Here is a 21,569-nt window from a genome sequence, read left to right as displayed (position 1 = left end):
GACCAATTTCTTACACCATACACAAAAATAAACTCAAAATGGATTAAAGGCCTAAATGTTGGACCTGAAACCATGAAACATCTAGAAGAAAACATAGGCAGTTATTTCTTTGACATCAATCATAGCAACATTTTTCTAGATATCTTCTGAGGCAAGGGAAACAAGAGCAAAAATAAACTATTAGGACTACACCCAAATAAAAATCATTAACAAAACAAAAGAGAAACCTCCTGAATGGGAGAAGATATTTGCAAATTATATATCTAATAAAGGTTTAACATCTGAAATGTATAAAGAATTGATACAAATCAATACATACACACAAAAACAAATAATTCAATTAAAAAATTGGCAGAGGGCCTGAATAGACATTTTTCCAAAGACATACAAATGGCTAATAGACATATGAAAGAATGCTCAACATCACTAATCATAAGAGAAATGAAAATCAAAACCACAATAAAATATCACTTCATATCTGTCAGAATGGATAAAATAAAAAAACAAAACACAAGAAATAATAATTGTTGGCAAGAGTGTGAAGAAGAAAACCTTTGCACGGTTGATGGGAATACAAACTTATGCAGCCACTGTGGAAAACAGTATGGATATTCTTCAAAAAATTAAAAATAGAATTACCATTTGATCCAGCAATTCTACTACTGGGTATTTACTCAAAGAAAACAAAAATACTAATTCCAAAAGATATATGCACCCCTATGCTTAGTGCAGCATTATTTACAATAGCCAAGATATGGAAGCAACCCATGTCCATTGATAGATATGTGTGTGTGTGTGTGTCTTATATATTTATATATATATATATATATATATATACACACATATATATATATGGAATATTCCATATATATACATATATATGTATATATATACACACATATATATATACGTATATATATATACATATATACACATATATATACGTATATATACATATATATATACATATGTACATATACACACATATATATATACACATATATATACGTATATATATATATATGGAATATTACTTGGCCATAAAGAAGAATGAGATCTTGCCATTTGCAGTAACATAGATGGGTGTACAGGGTAAAATGCTAAGGGAAATAAGACAGATAAATACAAATACCATATAATCTCACTCATTTATGGAATTTAAGAAAAAAAACAAAGAAAAAAAAAGACAAAAAAAAACCAAAACAGACTCTTAAATACAGAGAACAAAACTTATTGTTGCCAGAGGGGAAGTGGGTGGGGGCATGGGTGACACAGATAAAGGAAATTAAGAAAACAGTTATCATGATGAGTACTGAATAACATAAAGAAATGTTGAATCATAGTGTATATCTGAAACTAATATAACACTGTATGTTAATTATACTTCAATAAAATCATATAAATACATAACAAAACTGGAAAAAAAAAAGTAGGAAATCCTTGCCAAAAGGAATGAATGTTCCACTTTCCTAGGCAAAATTGCTTAAAAAGTAAGATCTTTTTTAAAACAGTACCATATACACAAGTACTTGCTGTAATATTTTCTGTTTTCTTTTCCTTGATATATTCTCCAATAAATGAAAAATCTGGAAAATAATGATAATTGTGCTAAATGCATTTAAGTTACAGAGGGATAGAGTCTGGTGGGAGTAAGGGGTCAAGAAATAGGTACCTAAATCAGAACTGTGGCAGCATCAGGAAAATATGACAAATCCATGATACTTTCATTATAAATCTATTAATTTATATAGAGTATGTATGAATATATTTTAATTAAGAGTTTGAATAGTAGAATTTAGCCTCATCTAATCTAAAAATCTATTTCAAGTACAAAAAAGATAGGTGATCAACCCATCGTCTATGACAAATCTGCCCAATTTATACAACCCTATGAAGCCTTGGAGAAAATGACCCTTACTCTGGTAGCACCTTTAATCTACCATTTGTCCTTAACTTTTAAATTTATTTTTTTATATTTTATTTTATTTTATTTTATTTTATTTTATTTTATTTTATTTTATTTTATTTTATATTTTACTTTACTTTTATTTTACTTTGTTTTATTTTATTTTATTTTATTTTATTTTATTTTATTTTATTTTATTTTATTTTATTTTATTTTAATTTTTGAGAGAGAGAAGCAGACTGCAAGCAGGGGAGGGGCGGAGAGAGAGGGAGAGACAGAATCAGAAGCAGGCTCCAGGCTCTGAGCTGTCAGCACAGAGCCCAACACGGGGCTTGAACCCACAAACTGTGAGATCATGACTTGAGCTGAAGTTGGACGCTTAACCAACTGAATCACCCAGGTGCCCCTGTCCTTACCTTTTAAAAACACACTTCTTGAGGGGCGCCTGGGTGGCTCAGTCTGTTAAGCACCCGACTTTGGCTCAGGTCATGATCTCATGGTCTGTGAGTTTGAGTCCCACATAGGGCTCTGTGCTCACAGCTCGGAGCCTGGAGCCTGCTTCATATTCTGTGTCTCCCTTTCTCTGACCCTCCCCTATTCATGCCCTGTCTTTCTTGGTCTCAAAGATAAATAAATATTTTTAAAAAGTTAGAAACACACTTCTTGAAAATAGATGGCTTATTTCACTACTTCAATTCTCAATATTGCCTGAAAGCAGACTACTTATTATTCGACTAAAATTGTTTTTGTCAAGATCATCAGCAATCTTTCAATATTTACCTTAGTAAATAGAGATTATTCAAAATTCAATTTAATTTGTTTTCTTTGAGCACTTGACATTATTATCTTTGGTCTTTTTTATTTTTATTTTTTGAAACATTCATCTCCTCTGGATTCCATGATACCTACTATTCTTTTCTCACCTATCCCTCTGACTTCACTGAGTCAGAAGCTCTGAGCTTCTTTTACTCTACTGATTTTTAAATGTCTATGTTTTATAGTGTTCCAGACCCAACCTTCTTCATCTAAAATATTTTCTTCATCTATATTGGTGGGGAAAAGCTTATGCTCTCTCATGGCTTCAAGTGCTGCCACATGTTGATAATCCACAAATTTTTATACCTAGACCAGACCTGTATCCTGAGCTCAGCTGCATATAACTAGAGTGTCACTACTCTTGGTCTTACCATCAGTATAGAAAATCCCAAATATCTAACTTATTATTCATCATTTCCCCTGTAAACTCTATCATCCTATGATATACTCCATTTCAAGGAAAGGCACTATCAATTGAATGAGAAAACTTTGAATCACCTATTGAATCATCTTCCCAATCCAATTATTCATAAAGTTTTATTAATTTTAAATCTCTTGAGTAACGCTCTTCCTCTGTATTTTCATTGCCTCTATTTTAGTTATGATATCTATTATCTTGAATTATTTCAAAGGCTTTTTAAAAAAATACCTCCTGGGGCGCCTGGGTGGCGCAGTCGGTTAAGCGTCCGACTTCAGCCAGGTCACGATCTCGCGGTCCGTGAGTTCGAGCCCCGCGTGGGGCTCTGGGCTGATGGCTCAGAGCCTGGAGCCTGTTTCCGATTCTGTCTCCCTCTCTCTCTGCCCCTCCCCCGTTCATACTCTGTCTCTCTCTGTCCCAAAAATAAATAAACGTTGAAAAAAAAAAATACCTCCTGGATAAATCAACTCCAACCAATTCACCTATTCTGGGAGATGCTCTCAGATTAAAAATTTTTTAAACACAAATATGACAGTATCTCTCTTCAGCTACACATCTTTCCATACTCCCCTAGAGTTTTCTCCTAAAATTCCGTTAAAAAAATTATTCCACACCTATGGGGCGCCTGGGTGGCTCAGTCAGTTAAGCCTCCGACTTCAGCTCAGGTCACAGTCTCACAGTCTTAGAGTTCGAGTCCTGTGTCCAGCTCTGTGCTGAACCCTCAGAGCCTGGAGTGTTCTTCAGAGTCTGTGTCTCCCTCTCTCTCTGCCCTTCCCCCACTCTCACTCGGTCTCTCTTTCAAAAATCAACATTACAAAAATAAATTATTCCACACCTAGTACTTCATTACTTGAACTTTATTTAGGCATTACTTCTGGCTACTTATGAAAATCACTATTTGGTTTTGTAATATGACCTACCTGGGGTTTACTGCAACATTTCCTTTGTGTCATATATATTTCCGTATCTTTACATGTGGTATTTCTTACATGAACAACCCTGAACTCCCATTCCATCTTTATTCACCTAGAATTTGGTATCCATGTTCCAAGAATCTCCTGACATATCCTTTCCCTCACAGCCCCAGAATGGTTTGCATTTCCTTCATTTCTGTCTCTAAAGCAATCTGACCCTATCTCCATTATAGTCTTCACATGCATCATTGTCTGCCTTCTGAATTAGATTATGAATTTAAGAGTAGTAGGAATTGTTTATTTATTTTCCTTGTCCTAAGCAATTTTCACTCTCATGCCATTGTTCAGAAATTCATTATTTGTTGAATTAAAAGTCAAACGTAGTCTTTTAAATATAATCATTTTAGGGGAGCCTATGTGGGTCAGTTGGTTGGTCGTCTGACTCTTCATTTCACCTCAGGTCATGATCTCACAGTTTGTGGGATCCAGTCCTGTGTCCGGCTCTGTGCTGACAGCGCAGAGCCTGCTTGGGCTTTTCTCTCTCCCTCTCTCTCTGCTCCACCCCCTGTCGCACTTGCTCACACACAGACACTCTTTTGCTCTCAAAATAAATAAATAAATAAATAAATAAATAAATAAATAAATATTTAAAAATAAATAGAATCACTTTATTGTGAGAATATACATTTACTTATTTATTGTTTTTTATATATATATTTATTGTGAGTGTGTGTGTATATATATATATATATATATATATATATATACACACACGGTATACATATGCTATATATATATATATAGTATATACATACTATATATATATGCTATATATACACACACATACACACACACACACATGCCATATATACCATAAAATGTTTTTAATTACATTGAACATATTGAACATATAACCTTATATTTGGGTAAATTTCTATTGAAGTTACAATGAAAAACATTCAAAGCCTATTACAAAAAAAAGTAGTAGCTTTTTTGGCTGTTTCATATGTCTGACAATTATGTCATACAAGAAATATTTGAGCATAAGAAAGTGCTTTGACAAAAAAATGACAAAGGGATTATTTGACAGCTGTCTGAAGTATTTGAAGAGTTGTCATAGGAAAGAGCAATTGAAATTGTTTAGTAGATTGATTTTAACTTTCACAAAAAAGAGCCAGCATTATTAAATGAAAGTAAGCTTACCACATTTTAATAGAAGATATAACTTTCTGAAAATTAAGGTTACATAACAATGGGCTGAGTAACATAATGAATAAGATGCACGTATGCATATAGAACTGTGACAATGGCAGGCCAATGATGCTACAAAATGTATTTCTACTATGGCTTATAATTTGCATCAAATGATCCTTAGGTATTCTTATATGTCTCTTATTTTATGACATAACTCATAAAAGTTAAAACATAAGGTGGTTGTAATATTTGTTAATATTAAATCATTTACATAAACTACAGAGCAATGGATATTAGAATTACTAATTCTCTACATTGTTCTCCAGAATATCATGAAATTGTGTACGTTCCACACATTGATAGGATAAATACATATCCATCCATCGACATGGCAAAGAGAGACAGAGAGAAAGAGAGACAGAGAGACAGAGAGAGAGATCAAATTCTGGAAGAGATAACAGCAAGTTAACACAAATGAAAAAAATATATAAATGATATAAATGGTAGTGAGAATTCTTTGTGTAATGTCATAGTAGAAAGAGCTCATATTTTGATTCAGGCAAGCAAATTAGAATTTTGGCTTTGGGAACTCCCAAACTATAAGATATAGGATAATTAGAAAGGTAGCCAGCCGGTAAGGTAGGGATGAGAATAAGTTTCAGATGTGCTGATTTGGTGGCGTTTGATATTGATGAACTAGTGTTAACTGACTTCAGACAGAGTGAATATGTCATCATAGGTGAAATCATATCAAGTTAGAAACATTTGCTAACTATAAATAAGAAACAAAAAAGAGAAAAAATGGTTTTGATAAGTGTGGGCTGATGTGAGATAAAAATAATGAAGTTGTCATTGTTTTATTTACCTCTGTGAGCCCATAAAAAATTAACAAAGATTTACATAAAGTTAAAGATAGGAGAAATGCTATTTTGCATTTGAATGTCAGTTCTAAATCTGAAGTAACATGAATAAGAATGAATGAAAAGAAGACATTATATGTAATTTTATGTAGCATATATATATATATATATATATATATATAAATTTTCACTTTGACAAGCTCTTTATTGCAAACAAATAGCAACTCTAAATTTGAATCTGCCAATCTTTCATAAAGTAGTCATTTGGAAAGTAAACTTTTGAAATTTTTTTCCTTCTGGGTATAGAAATGCTCTGAATTGCTATGGAATTAGACTGTAATCTCATTAGGGGCAGGTATCACTCTATGTGTGTGTTTATGTGTATAATATCCTATAGCTGGCATAGTTTTTTTTCCCATAGGATAGATATTCATAATAATAAAGTATGTTGTTGAGAGTACTATTTTGATAGATATCTTCATATATTAATTACATTAATATTTTGGCTGTTTATTAATTACTCCTTTGCTTTTATCCTTTCTCCTTGAAAATAACTCTTTAATTTTATCTTTTAATTTGCCTACTTCTGAGTAAATAAATACTGCCTTGATGCTGTTTCCAGCATGATCATCTAGTGGTGAATAAAATACTGCCCAGGGGACTCAAAGTAACTTTCTTCTAAGCATGTTTTTACCAAATTGATCATTAGTAATTTCAACAAAGGCAGGATGATGATTTCCTCTATAATGCAGCTGGGTGCTATCAATATATAATTTCCAATTCATAAAATCTAGCTGTAGTCTCTTGGCTTTGTCCTTAAGTGCTTCTTGATGAATCCTATTTCTTATTTCTCACTTGATTTTATATTTTTCCTCTTTTTGGAATACGTTTTGTTTGATTCTTGCTATCTAAAGCAACTTTTTTGAATCTTGTATTTATAGCTTGCACATTTCAAGTGTTACTTATCCATTATATATGTGTTTCTCGCTGCTCCCATAGGCTTGCTTCAGCATAATTTATTCCTTCCTTTGGTTTTTCTTTTTTATCTTTTCTTCCTTACTTGAAACTCTTTAATCTGTTACACATATAAGAATGTATTTTAAGATTTTAACAAAATTACTCATTCTAAAATTTGAGCATTGATAAAGCTTGGCTTAATAAGAGCACCATATCTTTTATTATAAGACTTTTTATTAAAATTGAAATTTGAATAAAAAAAATTCCTGAAAATTCTAAAAATATTTCAGTGAGCATTTTGAAAACTCTCTAGTTTACTGGGCAATCAAGGTGAATTCTTTTCAAATGCCCTTATGATCTTTTATAATGTAGTCTTTATAGGGATAGGATGAAGTGCTTATACAGAACACATGTGCTAACAACAAAAAATTAAACTATAAATTCCAAAGTCTAAGTGTGTGGTTTTTTAAATAGTATGTTAGTCAAAATGGAAATCACTCCACAGGCTGTAACGTATTATGCACAAAAAGAATAGCAAATCTCACCAGCATTAGTTTATTGATTCATTTTCTTGCCACTGGAATACATTTCCTCAATTAGCAACACTAGCTTCCCCAGGATCTGCACCCTCAGAGGCTTTGCCAATGTCCACTCCCTGACCCTTGCTTTAGAAAGAAGTGCTAGAAGATGCCTTCATAGTACCTGTACAGATTTTGTATCTATATCCAGAGATTTCTAGCTTTATTGCAATATTCTAGATGGGAAGTTTTAATTTCCATATACTCATTTGCTTTTTTTTTAACCAATCAGAGTCCCTCCTCTTCATTATTCAATTTTACTTTATTAGATAGCAACATGGATGGAGGGCTCTGCTTAGTAGAAAATAATGGAAGACATATTAAGTGTATATTCCCTCCTCTGACAATCTAAAGAGAGGGATGTGTTGAAGAATACTTCTGGCATCTCACACATCCTAGGTACTCAAGATAGCCTTTGTTTCAAGGTGGGGGTAAGAAAAAAATCCTGTCTTTGATTGCATTACACAATTACTGGCAAGAAACTCATTTTGTAACAGTGAAAGTGAAGACTCCAGGGCCATGTTCCTGGGTTTAATTCTTGGTTGTGCAAGCTATTAGCTATTGGCAACCAACTTAACATCTCTGTGCTAAAATGGAATAAAAGAAATACCTACCTTTTAGGACTGTTGTGAAAGTTAAATAAATTTATTACTGTAAAACCCTTAGAACAATGTCTGGCACGTAGTAAGAACTCAATATATGTTAGTTATGATGATTCAAAAAGTGACACTGATTATTTACAGTGAAGATGGCAGCAGAATAGGAGGACCCTAGTCTCATCTCATCCCATGAATACAACTAGGTAACTACCAAATCATCATAAATAACCCAGAAATTGATCTGAAGACTGTCAGAACAAACTCCACAACTAAAGAGAAGAGAAGAGAAGAGAAGAAAAGAGGCCACTTTGAAGAAGGTAGGAAGTGCAGACATGCAATTTGAGAGAGAAACAAATCATTGCTGCCATGGTGGGGAGGGAGCCAAGACTGTGAAGGGCAAAAGAAAGACCGACACACAGGAGAGCATGTGGGGAGAATGAATCCCCATAGCATTTGTCTTAGAAAACAAAAGGGACTAAATTTCATGCATTCTTGCAACCAGTGGGGCTTAAAGCCTGGAGTTCAAAAGTCAGCAGGCTTGGTTTAGGGAGAACCCAAAGGCATTGTGGCTGCTCTTGGAGAGAAAAGGCAAACAGCTCATGCACATAAAGCCTGGAAACAATGATCTGAAAAGTGCCTGGAGTACATAGTGGGTACCCCATTTTCTCATCTTGAAGCCTGTTTCAGAGAGGCAGAATTCACACAGAGACCCCTCTAAGAACAAAGGAACTAGCAGGTGCCATTTCCCTCTCCCACCTGTCAATATAAGCACAGGGCCACCTCTGGGAACCAGTGTTAACACCTGACACCTAACTTGCTTACACCAACCCCTGACACATATGCTCCAGTGGAACCACCCTTCCCCCTCACACTTGTCTCAATCCCCCAGAGAACAAGCCCTCTCTCCTAGAAGAAAGGCCCAAACCCCTACTCACACCACGTCTCCCAACATGAGAGCTTTGTGGAGACTTTGTTCTGGCCAGTGGCAGAGTGACATATCTCATTACACTAGCAGATCAGAGAATACCTCGTTAAAATGTACCACATTCGGGTCAGGGACCAAACACTGCCTGCAGCAGGCGAAGAGAGCATCTGCAGACAAGTGGCCTGAAGGATAAAGTAACCAGAACAATATAGAAGATCACATGCAGCACATGTTGGAGACACTACCAGAAACACCAAGCCCTGTGGAATAAGGACACTACACAGCAGCACATTACAGGACCTCTTCTTCATAAGGCCATTACCTGCAAGAACAAGAGATGTGGTTCACATTCCTAGCACACAGAAACAGGCATAGAAACATAAGATAAAATGAGGAGACAGAGAAATTTGTCCCATATGAAAGGACCGAACAAGGCCACAGCCAGAGATCTAAGTTAAACAGATGTAAGTAACATTCCTAATGGAATATTTAAAGCAATGATCATAAGGATACTCACTGGACTTGATAAAAGAGTATAAGGGGTGCCTAGGTGGCTCAGTCAGTTAAGGGTCTCTCTCTCTATTGTTTTAAATGTTTATTTATTTTTGAGAGATTGAGAGAGAGAGAGAGAGAGAGGAGGGGAGGCACAGAAACCAAAGCAGGCTACAGTCTCTGAGCTGTCAGCACAGAGCCCACTGTGAGTCTCAAACCCACGGACTGCGAGATTTTGATTTTGGCTCAGGTCATGTGGTATCGAGCCCTGCATCAGGCTTACTGCTGACAATGTGGAGCCTGCTTGGGATTTTCTCTCCTCCCCTCTCTCTGCCCCTCCTCTGCTTCTCACTCTTCAAAATAAATAAACTTAAAAAAAAAGACAGCAAGACATCAGTGAGATCCTTAATACAGAGATAAAAAAAGAACCAACTGGAGATGAAGAGTGCAATAAATGGGATTAGAAACATACTTGATAAAACAAATACAAGGCTATGAGAAGCAATGAAACAAAATAATAACCTAGAAGACTGAGAAAGTAATCAAGGTGAACAAAAGAGAGAAAAAAGAATTGTGCAAATGAGAATATACTAAGGGAATCTAATGATTCCATCAAACATACTAGCATCCATATTACACAAGTCCCAGAAGAAAAAGAAGAGAAAATAAGGCATAAAATTTATTTCAAGAGATAATAGATGAAAAGTTCCCTAAACTGGGGATGGAAACAGATATCCAGATCCAAAAGGCACAGAGAACCCCCAACAAAATGAACAAAAGCAAATCCACACCAAGGGCATATGTGTTATAATTAAAATGGCAAAATATACTGATAAAGGAACAAATTTAAAAATCAAGACAAAAAAGGACAGTAACATACAAAGGAAAGCCCATTAAGCTAGCAGGGAATTTTTCAGCAGAAACATTCCAAGCCAGAAGGGAGTGGCATGATATATTCATGGGAAATGGGAAAAATCTGCAACCAAGAATACTCTACCCAGCAATGCTATCATTCAGAATAGAAGGATAAAGATTTCCCAAACAGACAAAAATTAAAGGACTTCATGACCACTAAACTAGCCCTGCAAAAAATATTAAAGGGGACACTTTGAGTGGAAAAGAAAGATAAAAAATGACTGTATGATGTTAGAAAACACAAAAGCAGTTAAAATGAATATTTTTATAAAATATCAGTCAAGGAATTCACTAAACAAAAGGATATAAAATATGACAACATATAGCTAAAATGTGGGAAGGAGTAAATATAGGTTCAAACTTATACAACCATCAACTCAATATAGACTGCCATATTCAGATGAGGTTATATACAAACCTAATGATAACCATAAATCAAAAACCACTAATAAATAGGCAAAGAATAAAGAGAAATAAATCCAAATATATGACTAAAGAAAACCAGCACAATATGAAAGAGATAAAGACAAGAAAGAATTAGAGAAAATTTTCAGAAACAATCACAAAATAGGTAACAAAATGGCAATAAATACATATCTATCATTAATTACTTTGAATGTAAATGGACAATGCTCCAATCAAGAGATGTAAGATATTAGAATGGATGAAAAACACACATACACGAGACTCATCTACATGCTGCTTACAAGAGACTTATTTTATACATACAGAGACCTGCATATAGAAAGGGAAGGTATGGAGAAACATTTATCATGCAAATAGATGTCAAAAGAAAACTGAAGTAGCAATACTTCTATCAGACAAACTAGACTTTAAAGCAAATATTGTAATAACAGACAATGAAAGATACTACATAATAATAAAGGGGACAATCCCATAAGAAGACCTAACAATTGTAAATATTTATGCACCCGACATAGAAACACCCAATACATAAAAGCTAATAGCAAACATAGAGGAACTAGTCAATAATAATACAATAACAGTAGGGGACTTTAACACTCCACTTACATTAATAGATCATCTGAACAAAAAAACAACAAGGAAAGAATGGCTTTGAATGACACACTAAACCAAATGGATTTAATAGCTATATTCAAAACATTCCACCCTAAAACAGTGTAATACACATTCTTTTCAAGTGCACGTGGAACATTCTCCAGAATATATCACCTATTAGGCAACATAACAAGCCTCAACAAATTAAAAAAGATCCAATTCAGGCAACATATCTTTTCTGACCACAAGACCATGAAACTAGAAGTCAGTAACAAGAAAAAGTCTGGAAAGACCACAAACGGATGGAGGTTATATAACATGACACTAAACAATGAATGAGTCAAGAAGGAAATAAAGGAAGAGCTAAAAAAGTACATGGAAACAAATGAAAATGAAAACATAATGGTTCAAAACCTTTGGAATGCAGCAAAAGCAGTTCTAAGAGGGAAGTTTATAGCAATAGAGGCCTACTTCATGACACAAGAAAAATCTTAAATAACCTAACTTTACACCTAAAGGAGCTAGAAAACAAACAAAAAGAAACAAAACCTAAAATGAGTAGAAGGAAAGAAGTTATAAAGGTAAGAGCAGAAATAAATTATGTAGAAATATAAAAAAAACAATAGACCAGATCAATAAAACTAGGAGCTGTATTTTTGAAAAAAAATCAATAATTGATAAACCTCTAGCCAGACCTATCAAGAAAAAGAGAAAGGACCCAAATAAATAAAATCTCACATGAGAGAGGACAAATAACAACCAACACCATAGCAATACAATTATAAGAGAATATTATGAAAACTATAGGCCAACAAACTGGACAACCTAGAAGAAATTCTAATGAATTTCTAGAAGCTAAATGGAAAAAAAAAATAAGTAGATGTAGAAAAGCATTTGCAAAGTACAATATCCTATTCATGATAAAAAGTCTCAACACAGGAGATCTAGTGGGAACATACCTCAACATAATAAAGACCATATATGATGAACTCACAGCTAACATCATCCTTAATGGGGAAAAAAACTTAGAGAGCTTTTCTTCTAGGGTCAAAAACAAAGATGTCCACTATCCTCACTTTTATTCAATATAGCCCTGGAAATCCTAGCCACAGCAATTGGATAGCAAAAAGAAATAAAAAGCATCCAAATTGGTAAGGAAGAAGTAAAATTTTCACTATTTGCCAATGACATGATACTACATATAGAAAACCTGAAAGACTCCACCAGAAAACTGCTAGAACAGATGAACAAATTCAGAAAAATTACAGGATACAAAATCAATTTACAGAAATTTGTTGAATTCTTATACAGTGATAATGAAGCAGCAGAAAGAGAAATTAAGAAAAGAATCACATTTACAAAAAAATAATTATACAAAAAAATAATAAGATACCTAGGAATAAACCCAGTCAAAGAGGTGAAAGACCTGTACTCTGGAAACTATAAACACTAAAGAAAGTGAAAACGACACAAATAAATGGAAAGACATTCTATGCTCATGGATTAGAAGAATAAATACTGTTGAAACGTGCATACAATCCAAAGCAATACAAATAATGCAATCCCTATCAAAACACCAGCAGCATGTTCCACAGAACAAGAACAAACAATCGTAAAATTTATATGGAACCACAAAGGACTCTGAGTAACTAAAACAATCTTGTAAAAGAAAAGCAAAGTTGGAGACATGACAATGCTAGACTTCAAGTTATATTACAAAGTTGTAGTGATCTAAACAGTAGTGTATTGGCATAAAGTTAGATACATAGATCAATGAAACAGAAAACAGAAATAAACCCGCATTTATATTCTTCAGCAAACCAAGAAAGAATATCCAATTGGAAAAAGACAATCTCTTTAACAAATGGTATTGGGAAAGCTGGACAGCAATATGCAGAAGAATGAAAGTGGACCACTTTCTCGCAAACAAAAATAAACTCAAAATGGATGAAAACAGGCAGTAACTTCTCTGACATTAGCTTTAGCAAATTTTTTCTAGATAGGTCCCACGAAGCAAGGGAAACAAAATCAAAAATAAGCTGTTAGGACCACATCAAAATAAAAAGCTTCTACACAGCAAAAGAAACAATCAATAAAACTAAAAGGCAACCTTTATTTAATTTTTTGTGGAACCTCCACACTGTTTTCCAGAGCAGCTGCACCAGTTTGCATTCCCACCAACAGTGCAAGAGGGTTCCCATTTCTCCACATCCTCACCAGCATCTGTTTTTTCCTGAGTTGTTCATTTTAACCACTCTGACTGGTATGAAGTGGTATCTCAATGTGGTTTCATTTGTATTTCCCTGATGATGAGTGACGTTGAGTATCTTTTCATGTGTATGTTGACCATCTGGATGTCTTCTGCCCATTTCTTCATTGGATTATTTATTTTTCAGGTGTCGACTTTGCTAAGTTCTTTATAGATTTTGGATACTAACCCTTTAGCCGATATGTCATTTGCAAATATCTTTTCCCATTCTGTCAGTTGCTTTTTAGTTTTGTTGATTGTTTCCTTTGCAGTGCAGAATCTTTTTATTTTGATGAGGTCCCAATAGTTCATTTTTGCTTTTATTTCCCTTGCCTTCAGGGACATATTGAGTAAGAAGTTGCTGAGATTGAGGTCAAAGAAGTTGTTGCCTGTTTTTTTTTTTTTCTCTAGGGTTTTGATGGCTTCCTGTCTCACATTGAGGTCTTTCATACAGTGTGAGTTTATTTTTGTGTATGGTGTAAGAAAGTGGTCCAGTTTCATTCTTCTGCATGTTGCTGTCCAGTTAGTTCTCCCAGCACCATTTGCTAAAGAGACTGTCTTTTTTCCATTGGATACTTTCCTCCTTTGTCAAAGATTGGTTGGTCATACATTTGTGGGTCCAATTCTGGGTTCTCTATTCCATTCCACTGGTCTATGTGTCTAGTTTTGTGCCAATACCATACTTTCTTGATGATTATAGCTTTGTAGTAGAGGCTAAAGTCTGGGATTGTAATGCCTCCTGCTTTGTTTTTCTTTTCCAACATCACTTTGGCTATTTGGGATCTTTTGTGATTCCATACAAATTTTAGAATTACCCCATGACCCAGAAATAGCACTACTAGGAATCTATCCAAAGGGTACAGTAGTGCTGACTCACAAGGGCACATATACTCCAACGTTTATAGCAGCATTTTCAACAATAGCCAAATTATGGAAAGAGCCCAAATGTCCACCAGCTGATGAATGGATAAAGAAGATGTGGTTTATATATACAACGGAATACTACTTGGAAATGAGAAAGAATGAAATTCTGCCATTTGCAACAATGTGGATGAAACTGGAAGGTATTATGCTAAGTGTAGTAAGTCAATCGGAGGAAGACAGATATCGTCTATTTTCACTCATATGTGGAAATTGACAAACTTAACAGAAGACCATGGGGGAAGGGAAGGGGAAAATAGTTTCAAACAGGAGGTAGGCACATCATAAGAGACTCTTAAATACAGAGAACAAACAGATGGTTGATGGGGGGGCAGGGGAGAGGGGCAAATGGGTGATGGGCATTGAGGAGGGCATTTGTTGGGATGAACATTGGGTGTTGTATGTAAGCGATGAATCATGAGAATCTACCCCAAAGCCAAGAGCACACTGTACACACTGCATGTTAGCTAACTTGACAATAAATTATATTGGAAAGTATATATATGTCTTTATTTTTTTTTAATAAAAAATAAAAGGCAACCTATGGAATGGGAGCAGATATTTGCAAATGACATATCTGATAAATGGTTAGTGTCAAAAATACATAAAGGACTTATAAAACTCAACACTCAAAAAATAAATAATCCAATTAAAAATAGGCAGAATACATTAACAAACATTTATCCAAAGAAGACATCCAAATGGCCAACAGACACATGAAAAGATATTCATCATCACTCACCATCAGGGAAATGCAACTCACAACTAGAAGGATGTATCACCTCACACCTGTCAAAATGGTTAAAATCAACACAAGAAACAGCAAGTGTTGTCGAGGTGGTGGAGAAATAGGAACACTTTTGCACTGTTGTGGGAAGGCAAACTGGTGCAACTACTGTAGGAAATAGTGTGAAGGTTTCTCAAAAAGTGAAAATTAGAACTACCCTACAATAGAGCAATCACCCTACCGGGTATGTACCCAAAGAATACAAAACACTAATTCACAGGGATACATGCCCCCCTATGTCTATAGCAGCATTATTTATAATAGCCAAGATATGGAGGCAGCCCAAGTGTTCACTGATTGACGAATGGATTAAGAAGATGTGGTCTAAATATACAATGGAACATTATTCAGCCATAAAAAGAATTAAATCTTGCCATTCCCAAGGACATGCATGGAGCTAGAGAGCATAGTGGTAAGCAATATAAGTTAGAAAAAAGCAAATACCATATGAGTTCACTCATATGTGAAATTTAAGAAACAAAAGAGCAAAGGGAAAAAGAGAGAGAGAAACCAAGAAACAGACTCCTATCTATAGAGAACAAATTGATGGTTACCAGAGGAGAGGTGGGTGGGGGGATGGGTTAAATAGGTGGTGGGTATTAAGCAGTAAGCTTGTCATGATGAGCATCAGATAATGTATGGATTTGTTGAATCACTACATTGTACATTTGAAACTAATATATTGCATGTAAATTAACTGGAATTACAATAAAAACTTTTTTAAAAAGTGACATAAATGTTTATATGTCTGACCTAATCATTATTTTGAGCACACCAAATCAGAGCATACACCTAGACCAATAAATGACACAAATTGGACAGCTATATATTATATAAATGTGGCACAGGCTCCTTATTACCATCAGAGAGCAGAATGTTCACAGAGAACAAACATATGGCTACCTGGGATTATAAAGAGTGCTCTACAAAACTAAATTAGCTTAGATAGACAGCTACAGAAATGGATGGATGGATGGATGGATGGATGGATGGATGGGACAAACAGAAAGAGAGAGACAGATGGTTTAGCTTCATTTTACTTCTTTGCTACTTAAAACTTTCTGAGATAGTTTCAGAAAGAAATTCTATGTAGTCTCTACAAATTGCTCAAGCAGGTGGTTGGGTAAAAAAAAAAATGTACAACCATGAGAAGCATTATATCAAGCACAAAAAATTTATACTTTCCATGATAACCCATTTATTCCTGATATGTACACTTTAGAAAAACATTAACTCCAAAGAATATAGTTTTGCTTATTAAAATTCAGATGGACATTTTCCTCCTCCAGGATCTAAGTTCATGGTAAAGGAAACTATGCCTTACCACAATATTTTGCATAATGTGTTTGCAATGGACTCAACATTTGTATAACCCCCCCATTCATGTTTTGAAACCCTAACCCAAATTGATAATTTTGAAGATGCGGCCATTGGGAGGTAATTAAATCCTAAAGATGAAGCTCTAATGAATGGGATTAGTGTCTTTACAAGAAGAGACCTCAGAGCTAGCTCACTCTCTTTTGCCATGTGAATAGACAACAAGAAGTTACTAGTCTACAACCCAGAAGTGGGCTCTCCCCAGAACCAGAATAGTGCTGGCACCCTGATCTCTGGCTTGCAGCCTCCAGAACTGTGAAAAATGCATTTCTTGCCACTCTGTGGTACTCTGTCATTAACAACCTGAGCTAAGACAATATTTCTTTGCATATTAAGCAATTCATAACTTGTAAGCATTTTTGCACAGCATATTTATTAATGACACTCAAAGGACCTTAAGGTTATTTTGATAGGTATCATTGAACAGAGTATCTCCTCCATCTCTGTCCTACAAAAGTGGTAATGATGGTAACGTTGGTTTCACATGTACTACATTATGTCTTTCTGCTTTATTCTCTGGTGGACACAAGGCGACTAAAAATCAAAGAGGTGAAGGAAAAGAAAGAAACTTACAATAAACTTGAAAACCTGTCCTAATTTAAGAGCAAATATTTTAAACTATACAATTCTCTAAACTACGAATGAAAATGATAGTCAATATAGTCTACCAAGTTATGTAACAAAAGCAAGTCAAAATACAAAGAAAATAATGTAGTTATAAAAATAGAAAGGGGCTCAGCTTTAAAAAGAAGCTTTTGATTTCATTCTGGATGTGCCATACAGCACAAAAGTGCATGCATTTAGTTAATATATCCCCGTTTAGAAAAAGAATAATTGCATTTTAATTACAGCATTTAAAACAAGATCACATTTTAGAGACTCAGGTTCCCCAAGTAAAGGTTTTAGCAAATGTCTTGGTTTAGAAATGGGTAAATGGAGGTTATTTCTAGGCAGAAGGAAGATACCAGATGGCCAGCTTTGAAACAAATACAAGAAAATATGGGAATAAATCTTTAAAGATATTTTGTAGTTCAAATTTCATGCAGCCATACATTTGAGATCAAGTCTTATAAATACATGAAATTACTCATACAAGTCCAAAATATTTCCATGATTATGGTACGTTGTAGCTATAACATCAAAAGACACTTTGTGTTGTTTTTAATTATTATTTAAAAAAATTTGTTTAATGTTTATTTATTCTTGAAAGACAGAGAGAGAGAGAGAGAGACAGAGCTTGAGGGGGTAGGGGCAGAGACAGAGAGGGAGACACAAAATCTGAAACAGGCTCCAGGCTCTGAGTTGTCAGCACAGAGCCCGAAGTGGGGGGCTTGCACTCATGAATGGTGAGATCATGACCTGAGCTGAAGTCAGACACTTAACCGACTGAGCCACCCAGGCGCCCCAAAAAAGCACTTTCTAATGTTAGTGATTAAGTATATCCATTGGTAAGAAAGGCCCTGGAAGGCCAGAAACAGGTAGTCCAAACCTCAGAGACCTGGAAATAATAATGAAAAATGATTAAAAATTCTTATAGAAAAAAAATTTTTCCATAAGAGATATATAAATGGACCATGGTAACCAGAGCAAAAAAACACAACAGTGCTACGTTTGCTACGCAGACTCCAGAAGGACAATGTGAATGAACCAGACTTTAAGAGAGTCCTTGTACATTAAGTTCAATCCTGTCTATTCTGCAGAGTAGACTCCTTTTGAATAATAATAATAATAATAATAATAATAATAATATAGCAGCAGTGACTCAAATTGAGATTTTAATGCACCAGGCAGTATTCTACATGATTCATAGCTAATCTTCACAACAACCTCAGGAAGTAGGAATTATTACTGGTTTAATTTTATATGTGAGGAAACTACAATATGAAAGTTAATCTGCCCATGGACATACAGCTAATCCATAGCAAGGGCAGAATATGAATCAAAAATCATAATCGTAATGACTGCAATCTTCTAAGAGGCCTAGATTTTTAAGTTTATTTATTTACTTTGAGAGAGACAGAGATAGCATGAGTGGGAGAGAAACAGAGAGGGAGAGAGAATCCCAAGCAGGCTTTGTGCTGCCTGCTCAGAGCCCAACGTGATGCTTGAACTCACGAAACTGTGAGATCATGACCTGAGTTGAAACCAAGAGTCAAATGCTTAACTGACTGAGCCTCACAGGTACCCCAGGACTATTTTAAAAAACTGTCTCGATTTGCACTGGAAAAGGGTGCATCTAGGCTTACAAAAATCAGAAGAACCAGAAACTCCTGAAAGATGTCGACTTTTGCTAGTCAATGGGCAAAAACCCTCAAGTCACTGAAATGGAGACAGAGAAGTTGCAACCAGTAGTTCTGTCCTCTTATGCTTCTAATGCAGCTTTCATGATTTTGGTTCATAACGCTGTCTGTACTGAAATGCAAGGAGTATGTTTGGAGAGAAAAAAAACACATAAGAAAGGAAAGGTAAAGAAAAAGAGATACAAGCAAAATGTTCACATGTGCCAAATTACATGTATTCTTCTTTAACACAAGTTCTATTAAATTTATGCTGATTTTCTGTTTGCACAGCACACAAAAACAGCTCTACTGCTCTCCATTACATTTGGCACATAGATTTGAGATGGCATGACATACAATACAGAATGCATATTATGCACTCAAACAATTTGGGGGCCACATGGATCACCTCAAAGGGTTAAATAATCATTGACTTGAGCAGAGTTTCTCTACCTTGGCACTACTGAAAGTTAGGATAATTCTCTGTTATGGGGGCTATACTGTGAATCAGGATTTTTTTAAGTTTATTCATTTAATTACTTTTAAGTAATCTTTGCACCCAACGTGGGGCTTGAACTTACAACCTCAAGCTCGAGAGTCACATGGTTTTCTGACTTAGCCAGCTAGGAGCCTCAATCGCAAGGTTTTTAACAGCACCCACAGACATTAGTAGCATTCCCCTGGTCATAACAAACTTTATTGAGAAATTGCCAAATTTCCCATAAGGGAAAATTTTCCCCTGTTGGAAATTACTTTGCTAGAGCATCTATAAACACAGATTCTAACCACATTGTTTCTTATTTAGGCAACTCTATATAGGCATGATCTAAGGTGATAGCAGTTATTATTTATTTAATAAAGTTTAGTAAAATTTTTCTTGGAAAAATACATAAGGACAGCAATACTCTGTGTGCGCACGTGTGTGTGTGTGTGTGTGTGTGTGTGTGTGTGTGTGTGTTAGTTGACAAAGAAAATAAGTTAGTGAAGGACTGAAAGTTTATAGATTCATAGGAGGGAATTAATTCTCTAGCAAATAACAAATACTATCCAACCGAATACAAATCGCTAAGTATATGATTATCTTTTATTAATTTCTCACTTTGAAATAATTTTAGACTTACAGAAAATGTTTTACATGGTATAATTAAACAATTAAATCAACATTGACTCAATATTATTAACTAATCTACAGACAATATTGCAATTACCCACTAGTCTTTCCTGGTTCTAGGTTTCAATCTGGGATCCCAGATTTCATTTATGTGCCATGTTTTCTTAGTCTTTCCCAATTTGTAACAGTTCTCAGACTTCTTTGTTTTTCATTACCTTGACTCTGTTGAGTATTAGCCAGTTATTTTATGGAATGTTCCTCAGTTTTGATTAGTCTGTTGTTTCTTCATGATTAAAGCTATGCATTTTAAATTTTTTTAATGTTTATTTTTGAGAGAGAGAGAGAGACCGAGCATGAGTGGGGGAAGGGCAGAGAGAGAGAAAGAGGGAGACACAGAATCTGAAGCAGGCTCCAGGCTCTGAGATGTTAGCACAGAGCCCGATGTGGGTCTCGAACCCATGGATCGTGAGATCACAACCTGAGCCAAAGTCAGCCACCCAACTGATTGAACCATCCAGGCTCCCCAAAGCTATGTATTTTTTTTTACTAAAATACCCTAGAAGTAATTGATGCCCTTCTCAGTGCATCATATCAGGAGGTACACAATGTAGATGTGCCTTATTAGAGGTACTGTTAACATTAATGACCTGATTAAGACAGTGTCTTCTGGGCTTTTCCAGTGCAAAGTTATTATTTTTCCCTTTGGAACTAATAAAATTCTTGTGGAGAAATACTAAGAAATCTGATGTCCTGTTTCTTATACTTTAATCCACTAATTTACCATCCATGGTTGATTCTCACCTGTGGCAGTTAGTACTGTGCTGTTTGCCTAATGGTGATCTGGGAATTCTATGGTAAGGAGAAGCTATTCCTTTTCCTACATTCATTCATTCATTCATTCATTCATTCATTTATTTATATTAGGTGAATCCATGGATAGTTATTCTTGAGTCTATGGCTTAAAATTCATTAATCTCCTTATTTATACTGTCCTTTGGGCATGAAAATCATGTAAATATTAAAAACTAAAGAAGTCATTTATGATTCAAACAGATTTTGGGTGCTTGGATGAGGTAAAGGCAGAGGATTTTATAAGAGAACTTGAGAGGTTTTTTGATGTGCCACAATAAAAACATTTTTCTGCTTCAATTGTCAAGGTTATTGGACAGATTTAAAGGGGGATGTCTGACTCTTTGGATTACATAGTGAGAGCCTCAGAAAGGGGTTCAGATATCTGGTAGGCAAGACACAT

The sequence above is a fragment of the Lynx rufus genome, unplaced genomic scaffold (assembly GCF_022079265.1).
Source record: "Lynx rufus isolate CCGP_SWC_20201006 ecotype Redwood Valley unplaced genomic scaffold, mLynRuf1.p SCAF_7, whole genome shotgun sequence".
NCBI lineage: Eukaryota > Metazoa > Chordata > Mammalia > Carnivora > Felidae > Lynx > Lynx rufus.
Note: the sequence above shows the minus strand (reverse complement) of the source record.